Source organism: Podarcis vaucheri, assembly GCF_965113315.1.
Source record: "Podarcis vaucheri genome assembly, chromosome: 13".
NCBI classification, from domain to species: domain Eukaryota; kingdom Metazoa; phylum Chordata; class Lepidosauria; order Squamata; family Lacertidae; genus Podarcis; species Podarcis vaucheri.
Genome location: NC_138751.1, coordinates 9353039 through 9370107, shown reverse-complemented (window position 1 = coordinate 9370107; position 17069 = coordinate 9353039). Strand labels below are relative to the sequence as shown.

Sequence of the window (17069 nt, the reverse complement as noted above, 5' to 3'; positions counted from 1 at the left end):
TGTGAATTTGCCATTCTGCCTTTCTTCATCATCCCATCATCCCTTGGAATAGCATGAAACCTCCTCTGCAGCACATACAACCTGGGAAACCCGGGTTCAAATCCCTACTTGTCCATGAAGCTCACTAGATGACCATGGGTCAGTCACAGCCTCTCAGCCTAAGCTACCTTATTGGAGTGTTGTGAAGAATATATGAGGAGGGGGATATCGGAGTGTTGTGAGGATATGAGGAGAGGGATATAATGTATAGCACCTTGAATTCTTTGAAGGAAAATCTGGGATAAAATACAATGAATAAATAGAATAAATTCCATGGGAATGGTGTTTATGTGCATGCATGCATGCATGCATACCAGTCAAGTTGGTGGAGCTGATCAGATTACTCATGTCCACACACTTACCACTCCATTGTGGTGAAGAGAAGAATCACATTTGGAAAACATGGTTAGACAGGTATGTTCGGCACTGGTGTGTTCTGTGGTATGTTAACAGGTGAATTAACTGAAAGAATAATAACTTAAAAATCAAGATCTAATACTTGATATGTGTTTTTGATGCAACTACATGTTCGGTGCCGCTTTGCTCTTCCCAATGTCACTAAAAGCTACAACCACAAATCTATGCCAAATGCCATTTAGCAAATTAATCTTCCAGTCAGAAACCAAGATCCATATTCCACCTTTTCCTGCTGCCCACAAAGGGGCAGCCATGGTGTGAAGAACAGAAAATTCCATCTGCAATAACTGGAATGGCATTGGGTTCCCCACCCCTGTCCAAAGGCAAATGCTGGTGAGGAGGACTCCTTCTTAATTCACCCAGACAACCTCCACACTCCTGCTACATCCTGAGCCACAACCCTTGTGGGCTTATGACTTCTTGTCAGTGAACCCCTCACCAAGCAAAAAGGAGAGGGGTGGGTGGAATTGGCACAACTTTGTCTCTTTCCATTGACTATGAAATAATAAGTAAGTAAGTAAGTAAGTAAATAAATAAATAAATAAATAAATGTCAGCCCCGTTAACTTTCCACCACAACCAGCATTTTTAAAGTATATATATATATATATATATATATATATATATATATATATATATATGCAGGTTTTGGTGTCTTCGGGTGTCTTCCCGTGTAAGAGTCGGGGTGTCTGTGCGACGTTTCGACGAGGTCTCACTCGTCATCTTCAGGCTGGTGCTTTCGGCTTCTTGTTACTGGAACAGAGCAGAGTCTGGTGTTTGAGTTCCTATAAATACTGTTGAGGGGTGTGGTGTATAGCCTCCAACGTTCTGGGTAGAGAGGAAGTTCCTAGATTAGTGTGCCTTTTCTTCTTTTGTTCCTTAATTACTTGAGGGATATCTTGGGTGATTTCATGAGTGATATTCTGAATATCACTGGGTGGGTCATTAATTACTTGAGGGATATCTTGGGTGATTTCATGAGTGATATTCTGAATATCACTGGGTGGGTCATTAAGTGTAGATTAGTTGCTAAAGCTCTCGTGTCTTGACCTCTTGAGCTTGTGAAGAGTTTTTCTGAGAAGATGGCTGTGCTGCATTTAGTTGTGCTCTGGCTTGGCTTCGTGTATAGGGGCGAGCTATGGTTTTGTGCCTTGTGTCAGCCAGATCTGTGTAGGGGTTGCAGGGGGGTGCAGCATCCAGAGGTGTCACTATAGTTTGGTTGCTGGATGGAGTCTGTAATATGTCTGTGGAGAGGGTCTGGGTTTGGGTCTGGTGTGGTTGATTGGTGACGGCGTTCTGTGTGCCTCTGGTTCTGGTGTCGGTTTTTGTGGGGAGGGCTAATTTCCAGATGTCTGGCAGGCGGGACGTGTCGTCACGCTTGTTCATGTTGTGAGGGTGTTTCTCTATCTCGATGGCTTCCATGATTATTCTCTTGTGGTGATGTTCCATGTTAAAGAGCAATTTGGAATCTGCAAAATTAATTTCGTGTCCTGTTTCTTTCATGTGTTGGAAAAGAGAGGAAGTTTTTTCTTCTTTTTTGACGGCATTCTTGTGTTCTGCGATACGTGCATTTATTCGTCTGTTTGTTTGTCCAATGTACGTGGCTGGGCAGACTTTGCAGGGTATTTCATAGACCCCTTGGTTTTCCAGCTGGATTTTGTCTTTTGGGTTTCTGAGTAACAAGAAGCCGAAAGCACCAGCCTGAAGATGACGAGTGAGACCTCGTCGAAACGTCGCACAGACACCCCGACTCTTACACGGGAAGACACCCGAAGACACCAAAACCTGCATTCCTATACCCGTGAAAATCTACGAAAGCAAATATCTCACCTCTACGGGGAGGAAACCTTCCAGCTGACAAGAACCTACGAGAAACTAGAAATCCGAAGAGCCACCATCTTATGTGATCTCCTGTTCCTACGCAACTGCCGAGACAACAACTTAACTCCCACATGCTTCCAACTTAAATTCCACTCTAAAACCCCAGCTACCGAAAGGATCCTGAAACGAACTGAACTATCCCTAATCAGAAACGAAATACATAAGAAAAGATACCTACTAAACCAAACCAACAAAGATCTGCTCAATCTTCATCTCAAACTATGCAACAAAATCCACCCTGCACTCTGGGACAAATGCAAACAACTAGCCGTCTGGAGAGCTGAAACTGAGACCTCACATAAGACAGACAGACACACCAACAAACTCTACAAACTAGAAAAACGCCAGAAGCCCAGCCACCCTCCACAACAACCCATGAAACAAACAGTACATAACATATCAAACAGGATCCTCACCCCAACTGAAACCAAAGTACTCTCCAAAGGTTTCAACTTTGCAGTCGCCCCGAGACGCATTCCCACGGAAAACATCATATGCGGAGTCGAAGCTAGCCTGACCAAAATCGACCCAGATGAAGCCAATAAAATCAGACTTGAAGTCACCAACATCCTCTGCTCCAGCAAACCACCCAGAAGCAATTTACACAAAGAAGAACAGAAAGCACTCACCAACCTGAGGAAAGACAACAACATAATCATTCTCCCAGCAGACAAAGGCAACGCCACTGTTGTGATGAACACATCGGACTACCAAGCAAAACTATCAAATCTACTCCAAGACCCTACCTACCAACCTATAAAAACAGATCCCACCACCTATCTGGAAAAAACCACCAAATCCAAAATAAAAGCCTCTCCTATCAGTGAAGAAATCCAGCTAAGAATCATCCCCAGAGAAAAATCATCCAGATGCCCCAAACTCTACGGTCTCCCCAAGATACACAAAGAAGGAACACCACTCAGACCAATAGTCAGCTCCATAGGCTCACCTCTACAAAATCTCGCTAAATTTCTCGCTAAGCAACTTCAGCCCTATGCAGAATCCATCGCTTCACACGTTACTAACTCCTTCCAGTTCATAGAAACAATAAAGAAACAATACCTACATCCCGATGACCTACTTGTGAGCTTCGATGTTGTATCTCTCTTCACTCAAGTGCCCATTAATGAAGCCTTGACAGCCATTCAAAACAAATACAACCCCCCCAAATACATCCTGGACCTGACCAACCACTGCCTAACCAACACGTACTTCATCCACAATGGACAAAGATACAAACAGATAGAAGGAGCACCCATGGGATCACCCCTCTCACCGGTCATCGCAAATCTGTACATGGAACACTTTGAAACCAATGCTTTAGACAAGTCAGAACACAAACCCAAACTTTGGCTCAGATATGTTGACGACACCTTTGTAATTTGGCCACACGGGAAAGAAAAACTAGATAGCTTCCTCACACATCTCAACAGCCTACACCCCAAAATACAATTCACTATGGAAATAGAAGACAACAACCAACTCCCCTTTCTTGACGTCCTAATCTACAAAAAACCTGATGGCTCCCTAGGACACACTATCTACCGGAAAAAAACACACACCAACCGCTACTTACATGCACAATCACACCACCACCCTGCACAAATAAACTCCGTAGCCAAGACTCTCATCTCCAGAACCAAACGCCTGGCTGACAAAGACCACTTGACAACTGAGTTACAGAATCTCTCAAATGTGTTAATCGCCAATGGATACCAGAAAAACAGGGTTACGAAGCTAATCCAAAAAGAAACACCCCCCAAAAACCAAGACACAGAAGAAAACAATGGCATGGCCCTCCTTCCTTATATCAAGGGCACTACAGACAAAATCAGCAAAATCCTCCATAAACACAATATCAAAACAGCCTTCTGCACCAACCAAAAAATAGCCAATATCCTCAGAAACCCAAAAGACAAAATCCAGCTGGAAAACCAAGGGGTCTATGAAATACCCTGCAAAGTCTGCCCAGCCACGTACATTGGACAAACAAACAGACGAATAAATGCACGTATCGCAGAACACAAGAATGCCGTCAAAAAAGAAGAAAAAACTTCCTCTCTTTTCCAACACATGAAAGAAACAGGACACGAAATTAATTTTGCAGATTCCAAATTGCTCTTTAACATGGAACATCACCACAAGAGAATAATCATGGAAGCCATCGAGATAGAGAAACACCCTCACAACATGAACAAGTGTGACGACACGTCCCGCCTGCCAGACATCTGGAAATTAGCCCTCCCCACAAAAACCGACACCAGAACCAGAGGCACACAGAACGCCGTCACCAATCAACCACACCAGACCCAAACCCAGACCCTCTCCACAGACATATTACAGACTCCATCCAGCAACCAAACTATAGTGACACCTCCGGATGCTGCACCCCCCTGCAACCCCTACACAGATCTGGCTGACACAAGGCACAAAACCATAGCTCGCCCCTATACACGAAGCCAAGCCAGAGCACAACTAAATGCAGCACAGCCATCTTCTCAGAAAAACTCTTCACAAGCTCAAGAGGTCAAGACACGAGAGCTTTAGCAACTAATCTACACTTAATGACCCACCCAGTGATATTCAGAATATCACTCATGAAATCACCCAAGATATCCCTCAAGTAATTAATGACCCACCCAGTGATATTCAGAATATCACTCATGAAATCACCCAAGATATCCCTCAAGTAATTAAGGAACAAAAGAAGAAAAGGCACACTAATCTAGGAACTTCCTCTCTACCCAGAACGTTGGAGGCTATACACCACACCCCTCAACAGTATTTATAGGAACTCAAACACCAGACTCTGCTCTGTTCCAGTAACAAGAAGCCGAAAGCACCAGCCTGAAGATGACGAGTGAGACCTCGTCGAAACGTCGCACAGACACCCCGACTCTTACACGGGAAGACACCCGAAGACACCAAAACCTGCATTCCTATACCCGTGAAAATCTACGAAAGCAAATATATATATATACAATGCTGTACAAAATGACTTTGCTGCAAAATCAATATCCAGTTTTATAAATACATGATTATCTGTGTTTCGTCTGGTCACACCTCTGAGTTATGGTTCCAGGCGATTCTCACTGGGGAGAGCATTCCACAAACAGGGAGCCATTGCAGAAAAGGCTCCTTCTCATTTTCTCACCCTCCAGACATCATGTGGAGGAGGAACATGAAAAAAGGGCCTCAAATGATGATTTCAGTGTCTGGATCAGTTCTATGAATCTTCAATTTACACCAAGGACCATCAAGCATTCTGCAATGGGCACTACACACAAGCACCACAACCAGCCACACACCACAGCTTGTTCTATTGGTCACACTAAAGAGCTTCTTTGAAATTTCTATTGGGGGGAGAGGATACTGTGAGAAGTGTGCTCGCTCTCTGCAGTGTACCTCATTGTGGGCAGGCACTCCCCTGCATGCCAGGATCTGACTTGGGATTCCCAGACATCACAGGAAGGCTCTACCAAACTTGTTGCTTAACTACTGCATATACTCGAGTATAAGTCGGCTTTTTCAGCTGAAAAAGCCCCCTCGGCTTATACTCGATTGAGGGTCCCTGTCGGCAACTGTCAGCGGTGGTGGAGGAGGAACGAGCAGCCTGATAGCAGCCATTTCGGGCTGTTTGTTCTTCCTCCGCCTCTGCCGCCACCAGCCTCTGACCTCTCGGCAGCACCCTAGGTAGGCAGGGGAACGGGAGGGGCTGGGAGGAAGAGGTTTGTGGTGTGGTGAAACAGCTTATACTCGAGTCAATAAGTTTTCCCAGTTTTTTGTGGTAAAATTAGGTTCCTCAGCTTATATTCGGTCGGCTTATTCTCGAGTATATATGGGTAATTTGCCCTGTCCACTTGCCTTATCAAGTGAATCGGGAGCAAGCATGGGCAACCAAGTTAAAGGACGTTCCTCCAGTATATAATACAGACCCATGGCTTGTTCTGCAGCCACTTTTCATTGGATCCCCACCCACCCACTTTACATATTGCTATTGCATGTTGTTCTGCTCCACTTTGCTATGGCATAGTCGTTCACTGTGTTGGGGGCCAGGTTGAAATTTTCCAACTCAGCCCTCTGCTTTTCGCCATCCTCATTGTAATTGTCACAACTTTGACAGTTTAGGCATTGGGTAGGTATAGTCTTGCTCTGAGGGGCGGCTGTAGCCCCTGCTTTCGAAACGAAGTATCCTGTTAAAGGGATCATTGGAAGATGCTTCTGTCCGGATGCCTAGACAGGGGTGATGCCCAGACAACACTCCCCAGGTGCAATCCAGTGGGGGAGATACCCCTTGATGTAGGTCAGAGACTCCCTCATTTCTTCTTGTCCCCAAAATACAAGTTCTTTTTGCAGGAAGGGGGGTGTATACAAAATACCTATGCCAAACTTTTGTTGTCAATAAAGTTGTGGCCTGATTTCACCCAAGTATTGGTTGTTGTGTTATTCTTGGTATTGGGGAGGACCAAAGGGAGGATGCCTTGACATGCAAAGAGGGAATGTTTCTGAATGTTCAAATGCACCCATATACCCCCCCAATGTAAACAAAGCTTTTGTATTTTTCATTCACATCTTACAGAGACAGGATTCCCCATGCTTTGAGAAGAGCAAGAACAAGGAGCTATGTCATGTGCTCTTCTATTCTACGTTAAGACAGGATTCTTATACGTATGCTATTCATGTATCTTTTTATTTAAAACCTTTAAGAGAGAGCATCCACGGATATTTCATTTCTTTGCTGGGCTGTGATCTACAGTGTTAATCTAGATTTTTCTTCCACTTCATTTGACCATATCATTGCAGCCCAATTCCTCTCCACAGTTATGCTAAGAAATTGTTCCCCACCTTTGATGGTACAAGCACTGGGCATGCTGAAAGTGATGGAGTTTCTGAAAACCTGCGTTGCTCTTTTTACCTGAGAGTTATACATAAAATCATCACTGTAAAGACCTGTACAAACTGTGCAGCAGCAAAGAAGGAGATTTCTGACAAAGTGCAGATATGACTCTAGTCCCTCACTGCCCAGAGTCTCTGTTGATGCTTTTATACTAATGAGTATTTAAATCTTCAGAGAGAGCTTCCTTTTTAAAGCAGTCAGAGAACATCCCTTCCCATGCATACGTGGGACCGCTTCTTGCTTATCTCTCTCAAAGAATCAGACAAGGAAAATGATAGTTTTCTTTCAACTTATTTTCTTTTCAGCAGCTTGGGGAGGTAAATTCATTCTTCCAGTTGAAGAAAGCTGGTACATTCTGGGTGTTTATAACATGGATCTGATCTCTCAATATGCCCTTCTTTCTAGGTGTCCAATCGGAGGTCCAGCTGGTTGAATCTGGGGGAGATGTGAAAAGGCCTGGGGAGTCCCTCCGCCTCTCCTGCCGAGCCTCTGGGTTCAACTTTGGGAATGCTTACATGAACTGGGTGAGACAGGCTCCTGGGAAAGGCCTGGAATGGGTGGCCTACATATATCCCCAATCTAATTACATTTCCTACTTGGATAAAGTGAAGGGAAGATTCACCGTCTCCAGGGACAATTCTAATAGCCTCCTCTATCTGCAAATGAACAGCCTTAAACTGGAAGACTCGGCTGTGTATTACTGTGCAGGAGACACAGTGAGAGGAAGTGAATCTGGAGCCAAGCAAAAACCCTCCTTTGCCCACAGCTGCCCTCTGAATTGATTCAGGTGCAAGAGACTGAAGAAACTTGTAAGAAACAAATGATTCTTTTTTGTCCTTTTTGGTGTGTCAGCACTCCCCCAACTTTTTCTTATTTAGGTCAATGTGGCCCCAAAACATATTTTAGGTCAGGATTTTACATGGGTTCAAGCAGCAAGCTGTGGTTCAATTCTTGCTTCTCTCCCTCTTTTACATGAATTACATATGACACACATGATGCCCAATGTTCATTTTTTTCTTTTCGGAAGTTTGGGTCTTTTTAAGGCTCACGTGTGTGCATTTGCCTATGGTGAGGTCATATGATGTTTTCTTTATGTAGTGCATATACTTTATTTAGTTGTCGTAAAGCATTTATCATGGCCTCTGGGTGTGCATATTTATTCATTGGGAGAAATGTTGGAGTAGTCACACCATCTCTCCACACAAGACTCTGCTTCTCCTAAAACATCTTAGTGTCTTCCTGCAAAGCAATCATATATGACAATTCAGATATGCATGTGTAACAAGGGCTTTTATTTATGCAGAGAGCCGCCTATCAAAATACACAAACATTGTAAATATACATTGGTACCTCGAGTTAAGAACTTAAATCGATCTGGCGGTCCATTCTTAACCTGAAACAGTTCTTAACCTGAGGTACCACTTTAGCCAATGGGGCCTCCCGCTGCCGCCACACCGCCACTGCACAATTTCTATTCTCATCCTGAAGCAAATCTCTTAATCCGAGGTACTATTTCTGGGTTAGCAGAGTCTGTAACCTGAAGTGTCTGTAACCTGAAGTGTCTTTAACCCAAGGTACCACTCTATTAGATAGATTAGATGATAGCTAATAGATAGATAGATAGATAGATAGATAGATAGATAGATAGATAGATGATAGATAGATAGATGATAGATAGATAGATGATAGATAGATAGATAGATAGATAGATAGATAGATAGATAGATAGATATGATAGATGATAGATGATGATAGATGATAGAGTCTCTCTCTCGTTCTGCAAGTGGATTTATACAATCAAAAGAAATGCATCTGGTGAGATTGAAAGTTATAGAGATGTTTAGTAGACAGAGGTTACAGTGAGAAGCACTGGAGGAGGAAGAGGTGTGCGGGGGGAGCACACTGCCCCTGGCAGCGCGATAAAAGTGGGGTACCAACATGGCTGCCCCCCATGCCCCTGCAGGTGGCACGCCTGGCTCACAGGACACGTGCCATGCCCCTGTAGGCAGCACGCTCTTCCACTGGGATGCCCCCAGGCCCTCTCCTACCTGCTCTCTGCCCCCTGGTTCCAGAGCATGAAGCTCCATCACAGGTGAGAAGTTTGGTAAAACAAACAAAAGCAGAACTCTTCCGTCTCTTGTTTCTCACAAGGGGGCAGTCATGGTGCAAAGATGAGGAAATGCCCCATCTGCCATGACTGAAATAGAATGCTGCTCGAAGTACGGTTGGTGATTTCATCCGTGAATCAATTACTTTCTCAAATGTTTCCTGCTCAACCAACTTTCTATGAGCCCCCTGAGACTTTGAGTCCCAGAGAAACTTTCAAGCAATTATCTCTGTGCTTCAGCCCATGGGTAACAGTTTGTGGGGAAGGAATCCATGGCACAATCTTATTTTCAACAAATATGGATGCCCTGTAAATTGAGGGCATGTGTAAACAAAATATTTGTAGTACAGCAGACCTTCCAACTGTCCTACTTTGAGCAGAACATCCCAGATCTACAGAAACCACCCTGGCTTCTCTTTAAATGTCCCACTTCCTCAGCCACCACCACAGTCAGGCCAAAGTGTCCCCACAGCCGCTGTGAGAAGTCATGACTGCTGACGTTCTTAACGTTTTAACTACTTATTTGTGATTTTACATTGTATTTTAATTTTGAGAAATGTTTCAAGAATTTATGATGAAGAGTGATATATAACTATAATAAATTAATAGTAATATTAATCATCATCATCATTATCTCTCTCCAGTCATCACCATCATCACCATCATCATAGAATCATAGAATCATAGAATCATAGAGTTGGAAGAGACCACAAGGGCCATCGAGTCCAACCCCCTGCCAAGCAGGAAACACCATAAGAGCACTCCTGACATATGGTTGTCAAGCCTCTGCTTAAAGACCTCCAAAGAAGGAGACTCCACCACACTCCTTGGCAGCAAATTCCACTGCCGAACAGCTCTTACTGTCAGAAGTTCTTCCTAATGTTTAGGTTGAATCTTCTTTCTAGTAATTTGGATCCATTGCTCCGTGTCCGCTTCTCTGGAACAGCAGAAAACAACCTTTCTCCATCCTCTATGTGACTGATGAACCTCTCAAACTTCAAAATGGCTACCCCTAGGATGAATGGCGTTGGACTCCCAAACCATTTGGATGAGTTTCCCCACCCCTGTCCAAAGGCAAATGCTGGTGAGGACGACTCCATCTTAATTCACCCAGACAACCTGCACACTCCTGCTACATCCTGAACCACAACCCTTGTGTGCCTATGACTTTTTTGTCAGTCAACCCCTCACCAAACAAAAGGAGGGGGGTGGGTGGAATTGGCTCAACTTTGTCTCTTTCCTTTGCCTATGAAGGCAAAATGCCTCCTTTCATGTATATAGTACTATTCTAAATATTTATGCAAATGAAACGTTCCAATATCTCCCTTCTTGCAGAGGAAGCATTTTAAAAAAATATTTTTTAAGACTCTTGATGTAATTTCATGAGGGGAGATAATAGATAATGGTTTTGCATTTGGGAGTGTGGTGGGCATTCCAGTGGTGAATGAAGGGTGCACTGGGGTGTGAATATAAAGATGGAACCTATATCTTACATTTTCTTTTATTTACTTAAAATTCCACTTCTCCGGGTTGCCATAGCAGAGCTCCCTCCCAGCACATTATTTTCACAAGCTACATTTGAAATTATACTTGCATCACACCAGCATTATCTCTAAAGTTGCATGGGAAAGGGAGGCAGAAATAATAATAATAATAATAATAATAATAATAATAATAATAATAATAAAAAATAAATAAATAAATGCCAGTCCTTTGGTCCTTTGCACTTTCCACCACAACAAGCAGTTTTAAAGTATAAAAGAAAAATCCATTCCCAGTACATTAATCTCTTCCAAACCTTGCTCCAACACCAACATCTTTGATTGAATTTTGCATTCCATCTATGCCCCCTCCATTAGAACTCCACTCTGTGTGCATTTGCCTGTGTGTGTGTGTGTGTGTGTGTGTGTGTGTGTGTGTGTTTGTGTGTGTGCAGGGGACAAAGAGGAAGCCAGCAGCAAACCCTGATGCCAAAATGGCTTTTATCTGCCTCATGTGCTCACTGGGGAGGTCTCATGTAAATACCACCAGCAAGTTGGGAGTGGTTTCGGATGAATGCCCTGAATATAAAATCTTCACTTGCTTCCCAGCCCAGAGTCCCCTCTTTCCTGTATCTCTAGCACACATTTATTCATCAATATTATGGAGCTCTTGTTGCTCTTGTTTTCCTTGGTGGTGTTTTCTAAAGGTAAGGGAAGTTCTGCAATGTTTATTTAGTTCATGTGACCATTAGATGACGAACAACCATTCATTGCCATCTTTTCTCGTTCCAAGGGGTCTCCTCAGACATTCAGCTTGTATCATCTGGACCAGGAATAGTGAGACCAGGAGAGAATCTCAACCTGCTTTGTAAAGTCACAGGTTTCTCCATCTCTACTCAGCACTATGAGTGGAGTTGGATCCGTCAAGCTCCTGGGAAAGGTCTGGAATGGATTGCAGGGATATACCCCTATGATGGAGACACAGCATATGCCCCTTCTCTGAAGAGCCGAGCAAGCATTTCTTCAGATGCCTCAAAGAATGAGTTCTCCCTCCAGCTGAACTCCCTGACAGCTGCAGACTCTGCTGTGTATTTCTGTGCCCGAGAAGACACAGTGAGACAAAGCCTATTGGGCCCTGTTCAAAAAGTAGAAGTCCTGCTTCTGTAAACAAATACACTGTGAAAACTGTGACAGAGCAGTCCTACTTTCCACAGATGATGCGGAACAACATCCAAACTGCCTGCCTCTTCAATCTGCAACTTCATGCAGAAATGATTATACTGATGGAAACCTGCAGAAGTGACACACGAAGGAGGTTGACCAATGTGGATCAGTACAGCGCTGTACAAAAATACTTTGCTGCAGCATCTCTCCCCCCCCACCCCCACCACTTAAATTCAACATCCAGTTTTGCAAAGGCATGATTATTTGTGTTTTGTCTGCTCATACCTCTGAGTTATGATTAAGGCTGGTGGTGATAGACCTTAAGTAGAAATGTGGAATTTTTACATAATTCTGATTTGGCCATTGTGTCTTTCTTCATCATCCCATCATCCCTTGGCATGGCTTGAAAACTCCTCTGCAGCACAAAGAACTTGGAAACCTGGGTTCAAATCCCTACTTGTCCATGAAGCTCATTGGATCATCTTGGGTCAGTCACAGCGTCTCAGCCTGACCTGCCCTATATGAGGAATATATGAGGAGGGGGATATCGGAGTGAGGATATGAGGAGGAGGATATAATGTATAGCACCTCAAATTCTTCGAGGGGAAAGCTGGGATAAAATGCTATGAATAAAGAGAACAAATTGCATGGGAATGGTCTTTATGTTAATGCCTGCTTGCCACAGCCAAGCGGATGGAGCTGATCAGATTACTAATGTCCACACACTTACACATTGTGGTGAGAAGAATTAAATTTGGAAAACATATGTTTCGGCAGATCTGTTCAGCAATGGTGCGTTCTGTGCCATGTTAACATGTGAATTAACTGAAAGAATAAAAACTTTAAAATATCAAGATCTAATACTTAAAATGTGTTTTGGGTGCAATACGCCCACAAATCTATGTCAAACGTCATTTTGCAAATGAAGCATCCTGTTAGAAACCAAAACTCCTGCAATAATATTCCACCTCTTCCTTCTCCCCACAAGGGGGCAGCCATGGTGTGAAGAACAGAAAATGCCATCAGCAATGAATGGAATGGCAATGAGTTTCCCCACCCCTGCCCAAAGTTTGATGCTGGTGAGGAGCACTCTTTCTTAATTCACCCAGACAACCTCCATGATTCCCCTCTATCCTTAGCCACATCCCTTGTGTACTTAAGATGTCTTGTCAATAAACCCCTCCCCAAGCAAAAGAGAGATGGGTGGGTGGAATTGGCTCAACTTTATCTCTTTCCTTTGCCTATGAAGGCAAATGGCCTCCTTTCAAATATTTAGAGCACTTTTGTAAATATTTATGCAAAGGAAACTTTTTAATATCTCCCTCCTTGCAGAGGAAGCCTTTTTTTTTTAAGTCTCTTGATGTTTTTTCCGGAGCAGAGATAATAAATAATGATGTTGCATTTGGGAGGGTGGTGGGCATTCCAGGGGTGGAAGAAGGGTGCACTGGGGTTTGGCTATAAAGATGGTAGCTATAGCTTACATTTTCTTTTATTTACCCAAAAATTCCTCTTCTCCAGGTTGCCACAGCAGAACTCCCTCCCAGCAATTTTTTTTCACAAGCTACATTTGAAATTATAATTGCATCACACTAACAGCATCTCTATAGTGCATGACAAAGGGAGGCTGAAATAATGATGATGATGATAATCATAATAATAAATGACCGTCCCTTGAACTTTCCACCACAACCAGCAGTTTTAAAGGATAAAGGAAGAATCCATCGATAATACATTTATCTCTCCCAAACCTTGCTCCAACACCAATGTCTTTGATTGAATTTTGCATTCCATCTATGCCCCCCCTCCATTAGAATTCCACTCTGTGTGCATTTGTCTTTGTGTGTTTGTGTTTGTGCAGGGGACAAAGAGGAACCAGCAGCAAACCCTGATCACCAAAATGGCTTTTATCTGCCTCATGTGCCTCACAGGGGAGGTCTCATGTAAATACCACCAGCAAGTTGGAAGTAGTTTCGGATGAAAAGCCCTGAATATAAAATCTTCACTTGCTTCCCAGCCCTTAGTCACCTCTTTCCTGTATCTCTAGCACACATTAGATCATCAACATTATGGAGTTTTTGTTGCTCTTGTTTTCTTTGTTGGCTATTTCTAAAGGTAAAGGAAGTTCTGCAATATTAATTTAATTTATGTGGTAATTGGATGATGTCCAATTAATAATTACCCTCTTTTCTCTTTCCAAGGGGTCTCCTCAGACATTCAGCTTGTATCATCTGGGCCAGGAATAGCAAGACCAGGAGAGAATCTCAACCTGCTTTGTAAAGTCACAGGTTTCTCCATCTCTACTCAATATTATGCATGGGATTGGATCCGTCAATCACCTGGGAAAAGTCTGGAATGGATTGCAGAGATATACCCCTATAATGGAAACACAGCATATGCCCCTTCCCTGAAGAGCCGAGCAAGCATTTCTTCAGATGCCTCAAAGAACGAGTTCTCCCTCCAGCTGAACTCCCTGACAGCTGCAGACACCGCTGTATATTTCTGTGCCCGAAAAGACACAGTGAGACAAAGCCTATTGGGCCCTGTTCAAAAAGTAGAAGTCCTGCTTCTGTAAACAAATACACTGTGAAAACTGTGACAGACATTCCACAGATGATGCGGAACAACATCCAAACTGCCTGCCTCTTCAATCTGTAATATAATGCAGAAACGATTATACTGATGGAAACCTGCAAAAGTGACACACAAAGGAGGTTGACCAATGTGGATCAGTACAGCGCTGTGCAAAAATACTTTGCTGCAGCATCTCTCCCCCCCCACCACCACTTAAATTCAACATCCAGTTTTGCAAATGCATGATTATTTGTGTTTTGTCTGCTCATACCTCTGAGTTATGCTTAAGGCTGGTGGCGATAGACCTTAAGTAGAAATGTGGAATTTTTACAAAATTCTGATTTGGCCATTGTGTCTTTCTTCATCATCCCATCATCCCTTGGCATGGCTTGAAACCTCCTCTGCAGCACAAAGAACCTGGGAAACCTGGGTTCAAATCCCTACTTGTCCATGAAGCTCAGTGGATCATCTTGGGTCAGTCACAGCCTCTCAGCCTGACCTTCTATAAAAAATACACTGTGGAAACTGTGACAGAGCAATTCTACATTCCACAGATGATGCGGAACAACATCCAAACTGCCTGTCTTTTCAATCTGTAATATAATGCAGAAACAATTATACTGATGGAAACCTGCAAAAGTGACACACAGTGGAGGTCGACCAGTATGGATCAGTACAACACTGTACCAAATGACTTTGCTGCAGCATTTTTTTCCTACCACCTAAATTCAATATCCAGTTTTGAAAATAGATGATTATTTGTGTTTTGTCTGCTCTTACCTCTGAGTTATGCTTAAGGCTGCTTGCGATAGACCTCAAGAAGAAATGTAGACTTTTTACAATATTGTGAATTGGCCATTGTGTATTTCTTCATCATCCCATCACCTCTTGGCATGGGCTAAAACCTCTGCAGCACATAGGACATGGGAAACCCGGGTTCAAATACCTACTTGTGCATGAAGCTCACTAGATGACCTTGGGTCAGTCTCAGCCTCTCAGTCTGACCTACCTTACTGGGGTATAATGGGAAATATATGAGGAGGGCGATATAATGTATAGCACCTTGAATTCGAGAGAAAAGCTAGAATAAAATGCTGGAAATAAATATTATAAATTCCATGGGAATTGTGTTTATCTGCATACATAACACTTATTCCCCAACACCTACCTCTCCATTGTGGTGAGGAAAATAATCAGATATGGAAAACATATGGTTTGGCAGCTCTGTTCAGCAATGGTGTATTCTGTGGTATGTTAAGAGAAGAATTAACTGAAAGAATAACAATTTTAAAAATCAATCTCTAATACTTGAAATGTGTATTAGGTGCAACTACATGTTCGGTGCTGCTTTGCTCTTCCCCATGTCACTAGACGGTATACCCACAAATCTATGCCAAATGTCATTTTGCAAATTAAGCATCTTGTCAGAAACCAAGACTCCTGCAATTATTCCACCTCTTCCACTTCTTCCTGTTCCCCACAAGAGGGAAATGATGGTGTCAAGAACAGAAAATGCCAATGGAAGGAGGTGTGGTCCAGTCAGAAAATATTCAGATCTCCTCTACTGATGTCTTTATTTTGCTTGTTTTTGTCAAGACTAAAAAAGGACTGCTTGCCAACACTTGATAATGATGGAGAGCAAACATGGTGTAGTGGTTAAGAGCGGTAGACTCGTAATCTGGTGAACCGGATTCACGTCCCCACTCCTCCACATGCAGCTGCTGGGTGACCTTGGGCCAGTCACACTTCTTTGAAGTCTCTCAGCCCCACTCACCTCACAGAGTGTTTGTTGTGGGGGAGGAAGGGAAAGGAGAATGTTAGCCGCTTTGAGACTCCTTTGGGTAGTGATAAAGCGGGATATCCAGTCCAAACTCTTCTCTTCTTGATGCAAGTAAATTTCCTGATTCATGTAGGTATTTGTATTTGCCAAGTCACACATTATATTCATATTAATTTGCCAAGTCTCACCAGAGTTGCCCTGCCCTGAGAAAAGCAGATATGTTCACCTCCTCACTATACTCCCCCGTAAAAGGATATTTAATTTGAAGGTCCCTGTATTTCTCTTTTATAGTATACTTTAGTAAATAAGCATACTATTTATTAAAAATATATATGCCGCAATAAGCCACCAAAGAGCTGCTTCCTCCATGTCAGTTAGGCGCTAACCCTGCCCCAGTTACAAAACCCTGAATTCCTGGGACCACTTTTCACTAAACCATCTCAAATGATTCAAGAGGGGAAATCATACTTTTGCTTCAACTTGTCTTCTTTTCAACAGCATTTGGAGGTAAATACATCTTTTCAATTAAAGAAAACAGCCCCCTTCCCACGGCAAACTGTTCTTTAGTGCTCCATTGGAGCAAACAGCCATTTGTGGTTCCTCCAAATTGCAATTTCTTCTTATCTATCACTGAAGAGGGGAAACCGCTCAGACCTGTGTTTTCTAGGCACAACACTAGCAGAAGTATGGACAGGGCAGTTCATCTGGCCCTGGAGACTTGAATACATCTAAA

General features: G+C 43.1%; 1 protein-coding gene and 1 long non-coding RNA gene across 2 annotated transcripts in view; one reads left to right on the top strand and one right to left on the bottom strand.

Annotated features, from left to right (window-relative positions):
* Positions 1-17069, bottom strand: part of LOC309516863 (vomeronasal type-2 receptor 116-like) — a 345242-nt gene that overhangs the window by 176919 nt on the left and 151254 nt on the right. The window lies entirely within an intron of this gene.
* Positions 11282-11799, top strand: LOC309516927. The gene is made up of 2 exons (XR_014213069.1): positions 11282-11528; positions 11615-11799. It is a non-coding gene; the product is annotated as an uncharacterized lncRNA (long non-coding RNA).